General features: G+C 40.5%; 1 long non-coding RNA gene across 1 annotated transcript; it reads left to right on the top strand.

The window, feature by feature from the left end:
* The first annotated feature begins 400 nt into the window (after positions 1 to 400).
* Positions 401 to 11,088, top strand: LOC306938436. Its single transcript, XR_013791725.1, has 4 exons — positions 401 to 555; positions 4,397 to 4,541; positions 5,836 to 5,979; positions 7,588 to 11,088. It is a non-coding gene; the product is annotated as an uncharacterized lncRNA (long non-coding RNA).
* The last annotated feature ends 2,859 nt before the right edge of the window (positions 11,089 to 13,947 follow it).

The raw sequence follows: 13,947 nt of genomic DNA on the forward strand, positions 1-13,947 counted from the left end.
GCGAGCCAGGTGCAGCTAGATTCTACCGAGTTCAGAGCTGAGGGCATTTTCAACCTGCAGTTTGTTCCTGTCCGAGACCAGCAGTGCCGAGTCATCTGCGAACAGGAACAAGTTGCAGTCACAAGTCTTAACTATCTATCTATCTATCTATCTATCTATCTATCTATCTATCTATCTATCTATCTATCTATCTATCTATCTATCTATCTATCTATCTATCTATCTATCTATCTATCTATCTATCTACCCCCCCCCCCCCCCCCCCCCCCCACCCACACACACACACACACACACACAATATTATGTGACAGTTACACACCACCTCCAGCAGGGAGCGAAACTAGATTTTATTGCATGCGAATACGTTCACCCGGAAGTAATGTCTGTAGTTTTTTTTAAATCAATTCTTCATGGTGGAACAACAAAGCGAAGCCTCCAGGCGGCTGAGACGGGACGGTCAGGGGATTCAAACAAACAGCTCATGAGTCTTTCTTCATTGAACAACACAAACGGTCCGGCGGGTCCGCTTCGACGGCTAACATCTGTGGCTTGAAGGTAAACACGTTATATCTGACAATGTGACATTATGTTAATTTATGGAGAAAAACAAGACATGAAACACGGAGCTTCCAGTGGCTAGCATAGCTGCTGATTCTATAAATCCCATATCAGACTAAGATTTACTCTCATAGATGCATTTAATCGATTCTGACATTTTCAATCTACGAGAGTCTCAGGTCTTTGATTGATTGATTGAAGAATTTATTAACAGTTTGCAGAATTACAGTACATTTCAAGCACAAACTCAATACAAAGGCTGTTAACTGTGAGTGGACGACCCAATTAAGCATTACACTTGTTTCCAACAGGGTCCACCATGTTCAAATCATCAAAACATTTAGAGACGTACAAATAGACACTTCTATAGACAGAACAGGAATTCATCAAAAAAGAATTCGTCAAAAAGGAGGTAAAAAGGGAAAAGAAACATATACAGTGAGGGGAAAAAAAGGGGTGGGCGGTGGGGGGGATTCACGTTCAGCTCCGTTAAATTGTTTGTTTTCCTTGGAGGAGCTGCGTTGGGTCCCCAAGTCGGCTCCGTGGCCGTACCTTGAGTTGGCTGTGTGGCCGTGACCATCTCTTGTGTTGTCCTTGCGTTGGGTCCCCAAGTTGGCTCAGTGGCCATACCTTGAGTTGGCTGTGTGGCCGCGACCGTCTCTTGTGTTGTCATTGCGTTCGTGTTTGAGGGATTCCGATTTTACAGGGGCCAGTTTCGAATTGCAGCCGTCCGTAGGTGCCCTTTGTGAGCGGTTTTGAAAGAGTCAAGGGATTCGCATGTCTTAATGACAGTTGGTAGGGCGTTCCACATTTTAGTGGCATAGGAGCGAAAAGAATTTAGTCCCTTGTTTGTGCCGAATCTGGGTTGTACATGGTTCGTTGCACTCCCTCTGGTGTTGTGGGTGTGGACTTCGTTAACATTAAGGAAGTATCTAGACAGGTACATGGGTATCTTGGTGGTGTATCGAATCTTGTGGACCAGACCCATTGCAAGATGCTGTACTCTGTCGTCGACCCTAAGCCATTCCAGCCTGTCGAAGTGGGCAGGGGTGAGGTGGGTTCGGGGGGCTAGATCAAGTAGGAGCCTGACCAGTTTGTTTTGGGAAGTCTGGAGCCTGGTTTTAAGGGCCTTTGAGGTGCTGTGGTACCAGGAGGTGCATGCATAGTCAAAGAAACCCTGTACAAGGGCTCCTGTTAAGGTCTTCAAGGTGTTTTTGTTGACCAGTGAGGAGATCCTGTAGAGGAATCTTGTTCTATGGTTGACTTTTTTGATTACGTTGGTGGCCATTTTATCACCGGAAAGATTAGCCTCCAGGATGGAACCTAGGTAGGTAATTTCATCTTTACGTGTGATAATATTGTCACCCACTCTAACCAAGAAGCCATTTGCCTTGCTGAGATTACTAATAGAGCCAAAGAGAATGGATTCAGTTTTTCCCAGGTGTAAAGATAGTTTGTTATCAGCGAGCCAGGTGCAGATTCTACCGAGTTCAGAGCTGAGGGCATTTTCAACCTGCAGTTTGTCCCTGTCCGAGACCAGCAGTGCTGAGTCATCTGCGAACAGGAACAAGTTGCAGTCACAGGCTGAAGTCATGTCGTTTACATAACCCATAGTGGGTAGAACGGCAGCCACATGCCTCCGTAGAGCTCTGAACGTACAAATGCAAGGCAGACTAGTCTCATTTAACGTACCGAGTTTGATTGATTGAAATATTTATTAACAGTTTGCAGAATTACAGTACATTTCAAGCACAAACTCAATACAAAGGCTGTTAACTGTGAGTGGACGACCCAATTAAGCATTACACTTGTTATACAATAGGGTCCACCATGTTCAATTCAGTAGGCTTACAAAGGCAAACATGGCCTTAATGGTTTATCCGATTATAAAGAGACCAGATCAAGTTCAGAGACCGCGTCAACCCTCGTCGTAGAAACGGAAGATTTTATCATCTTGCGCAGCCGTCTTCGTTAATGCATGTTTTATTTTTTCCTTTTTTTTTTTCTTTCTTTCTCGATCACAATGCCTAAACCGATCTGATTGTTGTTGGATGAAGAAACGTCGGGCACTCACTGGTTCTCGGTTGTTTTTGTTGTTGCTGAGAAACGGGGATTGATTGAAAATGTTATTGACAGATTGTATGGGTAGCCTATATAGTTCACGGAAACTTACAGGTCAATATAGCCCCAATATGTTTTTGATTGATTGATTGATTGAAGAATTTATTAACAGTTTGCAGAATTACAGTACATTTCAAGCACAAACTCAATACAAAGGCTGTTAACTGTGAGTGGACGACCCAATTAAGCATTACACTTGTTTCCAATAGGGTCCACCATGTTCAAATCATCAAAACATTTAGAGACATTTAGAGATGTTCCCTCGAATACAAAACTACTCGCCCCTTTACCAACTCGGCCCGGGCGTACAGCCGGCGGAACAGCGCAGCCTGGTATTCCTAAAGTAATCTAAGTAAATTATGCTTAAACGGTTAAACCTAACCTTATTCTTAACCTTAACTTCCCTCAGTCCCTACGTCCTCCATTATTCAATTCATTAAAACATTTAAAGACTTAATATACACAACTATGAGGGGAAAAATCATCAACTACACGGTTAGAAAAAAAGGGAAAACATGTACAGTTAGAAAAATGGGGGGTGGGGGCTTTACGTTTTTACAGGTGCCAGTTTTTACAGGTGCCAGTTTCGAATTGCAGCTGCCCATAAGTGCTCTTTGAGAGCGGTTTTGAAAGAAGCTACTTCTAGTTCTTAACGGCTGTTGGTAGGGCGTTCCACATTTTAGTGGCATTGTCTGTCCTGATGAAGGTATAAGCTACCGAAACGGCGACCTAATAAAGAGCAACATTTTCGCAAGTGTGCGGGACCCTTTTTAATATATGCTCTATTGCCCTACGCACCTGTCACTAGCCTTCTGAGGTGTGCATCGGCCTTTTGTTAAAAGTGGCATAGGAGCGAAATTAATAGTGAAATAGTGAACAAGCTCATTCACGCTGAGTTGTGCGCTTGTAGAGCTGCTTTTTCACTACTATGGGTCCCGAGCAAACGTCTAATCTCTCTTTTGGGTCTCAACCTGAAAAGTTTGGGAATCACTAATAAACTGTTTACAAGGCCATGCAGTGCAAGCTGGTTGTCAAAGTGGGGTCCACCGGTCCAGGGGTCATTGAGGGGGTTTCAGGGGGCCCCTAGCAAAATGAGGTACAGTTTAAAACATTTAAGCCTTTGTTGTTGTTATTGCTTTTAGAAAATAGACGATGTACAAACTCACATTGCTGCACTTTGTGAGCTTGCTATTTTCAAAACATTTAGAAAAATCTTTTTTTATGGGGGTAAGTGAATTTATATAGCGCCTTTATCCAAGGCGCTTTACATAGATTGTGCATTACATTTACCCATTCACACACACATTCATACACTGATGGCGGAGGAAACCACGCATGGCACCAACCTGCACATCGGGAGCAATTTGGGCCGACCCAGTTAGGGCCCTAAGATTAAATGTTAATACAAATAATCATTATGTTTGTCTGTCTGTGTATCTATCTATTATGAAGATGGAGCTGACTGGTAATTCACTTTTACTCTGTCATAGAGTTCTCAAATTCTGCCCCTGACCGACCCGCCGTAATTAGTCTGCACTGGGAGTTGAACGGTGGATCATAGCTTAGCCAAGAGTGTCATCTAGTATAAAAAGCTAAAAGTCATCCATGGCAGTGTATGAGATATGTGATTTTTTTTTATTGAACATACAACTACCAATGCATTGTAGAAGTTTGTCGAATGATAACTAAAAGTTATTTATAATCTTGATTTCCACAGACCACCACAAGGGAGATGTCTACAGCATCAGGAGAGATGGCCTCCAAAACATATTCAACGCTGTCAGAGGAACAGCGGGAGATGGACCAGGGGCGTGGACTGCTTGATGCCAGGATGCAGCCTGTAGTAAAGTTGTACAAAATAGGTATGATGTGTTTCAGAAAATCTTAATGTATTATTTTCACTAGTTCCAGCGAGCAAGTACTGTGTGCGTTCTGTTGGCCTGGGCGGCAGGGCTATTAGACAAGACCAGAGGTTCTCATCCTTTTTGGACCTTTTTTAGACCCCCTCAAAATAATCATTATTTGAAACTTTCTCCCACGGGCAGAAGGTCTTCACACCTGGAGATGTGTCGTTGTTCCAGTTAATGGCATCTTATAAAACACCGCAATCGCTGCTTTAATTAGGCACACGAACAGGGTTTAGTTAATGTGCCAGCTGAGGAAATGCATGACAGCATTCGAAGCCGCTGTCAAGTGATCACTGTAATGAGAGCTACATTTCCTTATCGGTAACATGTTGTACAGTTACTTATGTTTATCAAATATGTTTTTGTTGCATTTCAGCTCGGAACCTGACAAAGTGATTTCAACCCCCTAAATAAAAATGACAACTGTTTATAATAGCGACAACCCGAACCTATACTTCTAAACATTATATTTAATCTGAGCAATGTGCCTGTGACTGAGTGTGGCTCAAAACAAAGCACAGTGCGTAAAGGCATATCTAGGCTAATGTCGGACATTACCTGATGCTTGAAACATGGGCTGTAATCATTGATTGCCTTTCAACAAAAACATATTTGATAAAGAAGTATCACCAACATGTTAAGAGTTGGTGTCAAAGTGTCCTTGAGCAAGACTCTGAACCCCTAATTGCTCCATTTACTGATTAAGGAAATTTGAATCACAGAGATTTGTTGAGAATTAGGAGTGGTGGGAACCTTTGAATGTTGTCGCACTGTCGACATGTCCTTGGAGTGAGAATGAGATACCGTTGCATTGCCATCTAAAAATCAGTGTTTGAAATAACTCTAACCCAAACGCATAAATGTAACCTCTAGTCTAAATGTTGTCAGTCAAAACATATAAACATTGCTGTTAGGTCCATGGTAAACTTTGAACGGAAAACACGCTTTCAACATCTACACCTCTCAGCGGAGGAGGAATGTACTGCGTGTGTGTTCACTGTTCATGACTCTTTAGATCAGTCTATAGGTCCCTTTGTGGCCGTGATGCGTCACAGTCTTGACCTATATGTCGTATGTTATGTATGTTGAAGAACTGTGTAGCTCTCGTTACAGTGATCAGCTGTTTCACTGCGGCTTTGAATGCTGTCATGCACATTTCTTAAACCCTCTCCGTGTGCATTTAACTCTTGTCATATCATATAGTTATTATTCTTATTATTGACTTTCTTATTCTATTCCTTCATTCCAGACCAGTGTGTGGACTCCATCCTGCAGGTGAAGATGAGTTCTCCAGAACCACCCACAAGTGTTTCTATTAAACAGGAACCTGAAGACCACTTGGACACCATGACTGTTTCTATTAAACAGGAACCTGAAGACCACCTGGAGCTCGGTAAATTGAGTGCTCTCTCTTTCTTAACCTTGTTTTGTCTCAGGGCCGTAATGTTGGTGCATGATTGAGGGGATTGAGAAAAATTAGATTCCGCACACATTTGCAGCAATGTTGTTGATTAATCGGCCGATTATTTACAACAATTAATCGGATATGACACTTATTTAGCCATCACCTTATGAATTTGCTTTTAGGTTCTAACTAACAAAAACGACATTACAGATGTATAATTCATTCAAAAATAATTATTTATTACATTTTTCTCAGCCGCTGATTAGGCTGCTATTCAAATAAAAGACAAATAAAATCAAAATAAATTAAAGACACCCATGGTACCTTTACTCTGGTTCTGACTGCATACATTTGATTAAAGAATATCTACACATTTGTCAGTCTAAAAGGTAACAGTACTCTTTCAAACTCCAATAGGTCATTTAAAAATAAATATTCAAGACGTGTTTTTTGTAGGCTGTTTGTCAGCCTATATCATAGTTACTTCTATGATATATCGACCAATAAGAAGAGGGGCGAAGCTAAGTTACACCAATGAAGGACAAAGACTCTGAACCAAGTCGAATAACGCCACCCGCAAGTCTGTACGACAATCAGTTCATCAATACTTAACATAAAAAAGAAAGACTTAATCTTGTAGATCTGCCATTTTCAGTTCCTGTTTGACGCTTCGCCACAGTCGATAACTTTTCATCCTTAAGGTATTTTGTGTACACTGAGCGAGTTTGATTTGGAACTGACCATCCTGCCAGGAGGAGTTTGTTAAAGTGTAGCACATGAAAATGGCATAAATTGCGCCAACACACCACAATTAAAAATGGCTGACATAATTCAAGTGTGTACCAATTTGCATACATGTAGGTGAAACCGTATTGTGGGGCTTCAAGCACAAACCTTTGTAGGGGGCGCTATTGAGCCATTAGGCCACGCCTTTTTGAGACGATTAACACGTTAGGACCGTAGGACAGGTAATTCATTTTGCGCCATGTGCTGGTTACGCATGACAAGCAGGCTCGTCTTAAGGCATTTAATATCGCTAGAACATTGCCTCGCTGTGTTTCATTTTTTTAACCGCTTCGTTTGCTATGCTCCATTGCTAGGGCCCCGCCCGCACCGTTTCTTTTCACTCAACCACACTGGCTTCTGTTTTAGGCCGCAACTTTGCAGGCTTTTTTCTTCGAAACTAAAGCCCTGCCCGTGGTGTTGAACAGATCTGCGATGTTCGGAGGTCTTTTCTGATTATCCGGTGAGCCCGATGGGAACATTGGCGTTTTCTAGAGCAAGTATGGACCTCATTTTAGCTCGGTAGCATTGATGCTATTCTTTAGCATCTAAAATGGAAGCCAGAAACGGAAGCGCATCAGAGTGGAATGTCAAGCAATCCCCGGCCCTGAAGCACCGTACCACCTTCATCTAGCAGGCGCACTCAATGTGTTAAAATACATAATGTTTTGCCACTATGTGATGGGGATGAGATTATTAGATATCAAATCAAAATAAAGTGATGATTGTGTTATCAAAGCTACAAAACAGAGGAAACACTGCAAAAAAAAGTTTTAACATTTAACAGAGTTCTCATTTTTATATTTTCTCTAGATGTCCTGCACCCCCCTTTATGTAAAGAGGAGGTTTCCCCCGAACAACAGGATAGGGGCTACAGTCTGGTACAAGAGGAACCTGGGGATCCACAGGTTAAAGACGAAGAAGAGGAGCTACTTCTAAGACCAAGGGAGGGGTTGAAAAGTGAAGACGAGGGTGTAAAAAGAGAGACAGAGCATGTAGCCAGCACCTCGACTGAACACATGGACACAAAAACTGATGTAGAGGGCTGTGGAACATCACAAAAAGACATTGATGGCCAGCTCCTCTCTTTGCACCGTTCTGAATCTGACACTGACGACAGTGCTGACTGGGAGGACACCAGGGAAGATCAGTCGGCTTTAGACACACTTTCTTTGAGCAACAAGCTGTCACAGGGCCTGAAATCATCTAAACAAGCTCGCACTACGAGGAGTCACACAAAGAAGAAAACGTTTAGTTGTAAAGAGTGTGGCAAAGTGTGTCATTTAAAGGCAGATATGAGGACGCATGCAATGATTCACACGGGAGAAAAGCCCTTTACGTGTACTGTTTGTGGCAAAGCCTGTAGACAAAAAGGTCATCTTAAAACCCACATGCTGACTCATACAGGGGAGAAGCCCTTTACCTGTACAGTTTGCAGCAAAGTCTTTCCTCACATAGCTTCTCTAAAATACCATTTGATGACCCATACAGGAGAAAAGCCATTTTCTTGTGCAGTTTGTGGTAAAGGCTGTCGTGAAAAGGGTAGTCTAAAAATACACATGAGGACTCATACAGGAGAAAGGCCCTTTACATGTACAGTATGCAACAAAGGCTTTAGTCAAATACCTCACCTAAAATCACACATGAGGACTCATACTGGGGAAAAGCCCATTAGTTGTACCATTTGTGGCAAAGGCTGCACTCACACAAGTGAACTAAAAATACACATGAGATATCATACTGGGGAAAGGCCCTGTATTTGTAAGGTTTGTAATAAAGGGTTTCATGAACTTGGTCATCTAAAATCACACATGAGGACTCACACAGGGGAAAGGCCTTTTACTTGTATAGTTTGTGGTAAAGGATGTCGTGAAATGGGTAGTTTAAAGATACACATGAGGACTCATTCAGAGGAAAGGAATTACACTTGTACAGTTTGTGGTAAAGGATGTCGTGAAAAGAGTAGTTTAAAGACACACATGATGACCCATTCAGGAGAAAAGCCCTTTACTTGTGCACTTTGTAACACATGCTTTAGACATAACAGTACTCTAAAAATACACATGAGGACCCATACGGGGGAAAAGCCCTTTACTTGTAAAGTTTGTGGAAAGTGCTTTGGTCAAGCATGTCATGTAAAATCACACATGAGGACTCATGAAGGCAAAACACATTGACACATGACATGACACCCTAACCCTAACCCGCAGACAAATGTGGTCATTAATTATATTCCAGGATGGCAATGACAACTTGACAAGTCATGGATACTAAAGCAGGTGCATCACAATATGACAATATCAACATGGATGGATGGATTATATTTTGTCATATTTTTATGACAATATCAACATGGATGGATGGATTATATTTTGTCATATTTTTCTTTTGGGGGGGTGGGGTGACTTGGTTAGGGAGTTCAACAGAATGACTGAGGGGAAGAAGCTGTTCCTGAATCTGGTGGTTGAGGTCTTGAGACATCTGTAGCCCTTTCGTCTCTGTGAATGGGAAGGGGGGAACAGTCTATTGTTGGGGTGGGAGCCGTCCTTGATGATATTAAGGGCCTTAGACTGGAAGCATTTTGTAAATTTTCTCAGACAAAAGCTCAGACAGTCACCGTCCTTCGAGCGAGACGACGGGGAGTGTAGCGTAAACACAGCAGCATTAGCCTCGTTCCCAGCCTTGCAGCATCGATCGAACACAAACAGACAAAAATCCAAGTGTGGTTGGACCTTATGTGAGTGGAAAAACGCATGCAAAGTGCATGGAATGGAGTGCAAAGGTGGAAGCATGTTGATTTGATGGAAAACTCTCCAACAGAAACACATGGTTAATCTGATCTAGGCAATCCATTGAGTCTGCAACCGGTCCCTGGTTCACTTTCTTCAGGCTAGCCTACTAACATTAGAAAATATACTAACTACTAGCTACTAACATCTAGTAACTGTGCAGCTTCAAATGTCCTTTTCACTACTAGGCTTGTACAACTTTATGGTGTTCGTTCCTGTTATTAGAACGACAATGACTCAACTAATGTTGTATGAGTAACTACTAACTAGAGCCATACATTAAACAAAATCAATCTGTCACTTGGTTCTCTTAGTTACAACTTAAAAGTACGCTCATCGTTCACCATGAATATAATGTAAATTTAAGAGTTGCGTTATATTTTTATTGAAAGTAGCTAAGGACGAGAGCAGCAATAGTCAGCAAGAGCAAATCTTTTCACATTGGCAGGCGCTGTAGGACAGTGGGAGGATGGACTGTACCGTTACCAGGTATATTGTTAAGGATTCCCATGCATTCTCCAAAGTTGAACATCCAAGCCTTTATTAGGTGCATTATGCATATCTGCACGTATATAATTAATTATATTGTTGTACCAAACTGAAACAAGAGTTACAAGGTCCTATAAATTAAATGTGAAAAAATAAAATTCATTGATATGAAAAATATGAAATTTACTTTTACTCAGTGCACTTAAGTACATTTAAAAGGAAGTACTTTTTTATTCTTACTTAAGCAACTATCGGCTATAACTTCCCCACAATAACAGAAAAGAGAAAATATACTAATATAGAGCCCTGAGGGACTCCACTCAACCATATGGGGTAATTATGTGGTTAAACAAACTCAATTTGTGTCTCTGTTAAATGATATATTGTGTAATCGTATAAAAAAAGAAACTTGATTATTTCTCCCCTTCAATGAGACCAATTAGTATTGTATTTTGTTATTGTTGCGTTGTATTCCCAATAATACATATTTTCTTGCCAAAGCAAGTGTTAACTGCTCCTTTAGTCAAGTGACTGCCATCTCCCCCCAACCTGTACATATCCTTGTATTATTATTACTTGTTATTTTTCATGTTATGCTTATGATTAATACCCATGGACCTTTAATGAAAACAAGACTGCAAGGACGTTTTTGGGTCCTTTTGCACTAAGTGTTTGACCATTTACATTTCTGCCAATAAAGTATTCAATCAATGAATCAAAATGTCTCTATACTCTGATAGTACTCATTGCTTTGTTCATGTCTCTCCAAATCCCTAGCAAACTGAAAATGAACCTTCAGGATACCAATTCCATCCAATCAGAATAGAGAACTCAAACAGAGCACAGATTTAAAAGTGAAATTGGATGTGACGACACAAAAGAAATGAGCAGACATAATTGGGGAACTGGAACACCACTAAAATTGCTGACTCTTCGTCTGATTCTTTGTCATGTACACACAGTACCACAAACCACCTTTCATCTTTGGATGTTTATTACAAGACAAACGTATGAATACAAGTAAAAATAAAGGTAAATACAATGAACACTGTACAATGAAAACGACATAGTATGTATTTTTTGATGATTCATGATTAAAAATCACGTTTTTCATGGTTTGACAATACAAATTATTTTTTGTCGTTTTTCAACATTTTGATCAATTTTTTTACGATAAAATTGATGAAAATCATGAAAAACTCATGGTTTTCAATGATAAAAAAATCGTGATGTCATGAGGCGTGACCATATATGGAGGTGTGATTTCACCAGGCGTGACCATATATGGAGCCCGACCAACTGACGGTTTTCACATCAAATGCGACCTACAGTCGCAATAATACCATGCAGCACACTATTAATAGATGATTTGTGAAAAAATAAGTTTGGAGCTACTCAAATTCCCACATTAGAATTAAAACAACTAGCTCCATTCTAACTGCATTTTACCGTGGTACGGGCGGCGGAAATGGGCACACAGGGGGCATCTGTTAAATAATTCAAGGACCAACATGTATGGGACAGGATTATAGGGTACATGTTTTTTGGTCTGGATTTCTCCTTTAAATACAATGTCCCTGCATTAAAGGAGATTAACGACAAGTAATTTGACCAAACTTTCTGTATCTGCAGTTGAGAAACTTTAATTTGAATGAACAAAAACATGTATTTACAAAACACCTCTATGAAGACACACAACATTATTAACATTATTAACAGTATTATTCTGATTTAATAAATTGATATTGTCCTCGATTATTTATCAATGACGATACACTCCCCTGTATCCTAGCATCCATCTAAATATAAACAATATGATTATTTCAATAATGCATTGAAATATAATTGAAAATATAGGAGACAATGTAAACTATTATATTAGCTATATTATATTAGTATATAGTATATATAGTTGAGATAACGTACTAAGTTACACTTTTACATTGTGGTCAAGAATTGGTTGTCATGTCTAGGCCAGTCTCTAGAATCAATGGAGCAGAAGGTGGCAGAAAGGGATAGATGTTATCTTAATATGTGTATTTTTCCCTATATGAGGCCTACAGTAAGTAGATTTTTAGAACATTCATCAAGCAAATGACTTTGTCGCAACTTATACAAGGAAACAGCTATTCCCCTGTATGAGTTCTCGTGTGTTTCTTTAGATTCCCCTTTTCATTAAAGCCTCTTCCACAAACGGTACACGTAAAGGGCCTTTCCCCTGTATGCATCTGCATGTGTGTTTTAAGAGCGGATGTTTGAACAAAGCCTTTGCCACAAGCTGTACAAGTAAAGGGCCGTTCCCCTGTATGAATCCTCATGTGTATTTTTAGATGACCATTGTGACTACAGCCTTTCCCACATATTGTACAAGTAAAGGGTTTTTCTCCTTTGTGAGTTATCATGTGTACTTGTACAACATCCTTTCGACCAAAGTCCTTGCCACAAACTGTACAGGTAAATGGTTTTTCTCCTGTATGGATCATTGTGTGTTTCTTAAGACTGCCCTTATGCTTAAACATTTTGCCGCATTCTGTACAACCAAATATATTCTTCTCTGTGTGACGCCCCATGGAGTGAGTTTGTTTTGACAATGTCAGGTCGTGGGAAAGCTTGTTTTTCAAAGACAATGTTTGACCTCCCATATTTTGCGTCTTGTGTGATTTCAGTGTGTTTAAAGCTGACTGGTCTCCCCTGGTCTCCTCCCAATCATCACTGTCTTCAGTATCATCAGTGTCAGATTCAGAACAATGTGAAGAGAGGAACTGGTCATCACTAGTTGGTTGTGATTTTTCACAGCCCGCGGCATCATCATGTGTTTCCATGTGTTCAGATGAGGTGATGACTACAAGCTTTGTTTCTCTATTGTCATAATCATCAGCATCTTCACTTTTCACTGCTATTGATGTCAACCTCTCCTCTGGTCTTAGAAGTAATTCCTCTTGTTCCTCTTTAATCTGTGGAGGCTCCAGTTCCTCCTGGACCAGACTGGAGTTTCTCTCTTGTTTTTCAGGGAAAACCTCCTCTTTACATAAAGGGAGGTGCAGGATATCTAGGCAAAACATAAAATGAGACAAAGCCATCAAATGCTTGAAATTCAAATTGGTGTTATGTTTCGTCTTTTTTTTTAATGCTGCAATGCCTGATGCTGCATTGGTTGAATGAATACTTTATAGAGGGTATGCACGTGACATCATCATCATGCCTGGAAGTTATGCGGGAACGCCTACTGAGTGGATGTAGGGGCCTTTACAGCCCCTACATCCAAACAGAAAAGTCGTTAAATGACGTTAAACTCACTTTTCCACCCGATTTGACATTCACTTTATGCATGCGCATACCCTCTATTGTTAGCGGTAGCACATTTGTCTTGCATCAGCACTATGCAATGTAGTCTAAAGTTGGACTTAAATTATGATATATGATTGATAGGTGTGTTTTCATCAACATACATGTGTATGACAAACACACTACTACATTCAAATACACTACATTATCTACTTGACCCTGAAATTCATTTTCTTGATTACATTATTAATTGAACTACACTCTGTCGAGTGCCTACTTGCTTGTTGCACACAAGTAGACCATAAATGGCCTACTAGTGCGCAAGCAGAGCGCGCAAGTACTGTCGACCGCTACAAACTGTCAAATCTCAGCTATGTATATGTAATTTGTAAGTTGATTAGCGGTATAATGTGGTTACTTTGCGTATGCCCCGTTTGATGCGTATGTATCGTAGCAGCATATGACGTCAGGGTATAACTGGTACAGCTCTCAATGATGACGTAATAAATATGTGGATTAAAGGACCCAATGCCAGGGTGTAATTGGTTTTCGATGGTGACGTAATGACAATATGTTTTAGTGTCGGGAGGATTAAAGGTAATGCCCCTAT

The sequence above is a fragment of the Electrona antarctica genome (genome assembly GCF_951216825.1).
Source record: "Electrona antarctica genome assembly, chromosome: 15".
NCBI classification, from domain to species: Eukaryota; Metazoa; Chordata; class Actinopteri; order Myctophiformes; family Myctophidae; genus Electrona; species Electrona antarctica.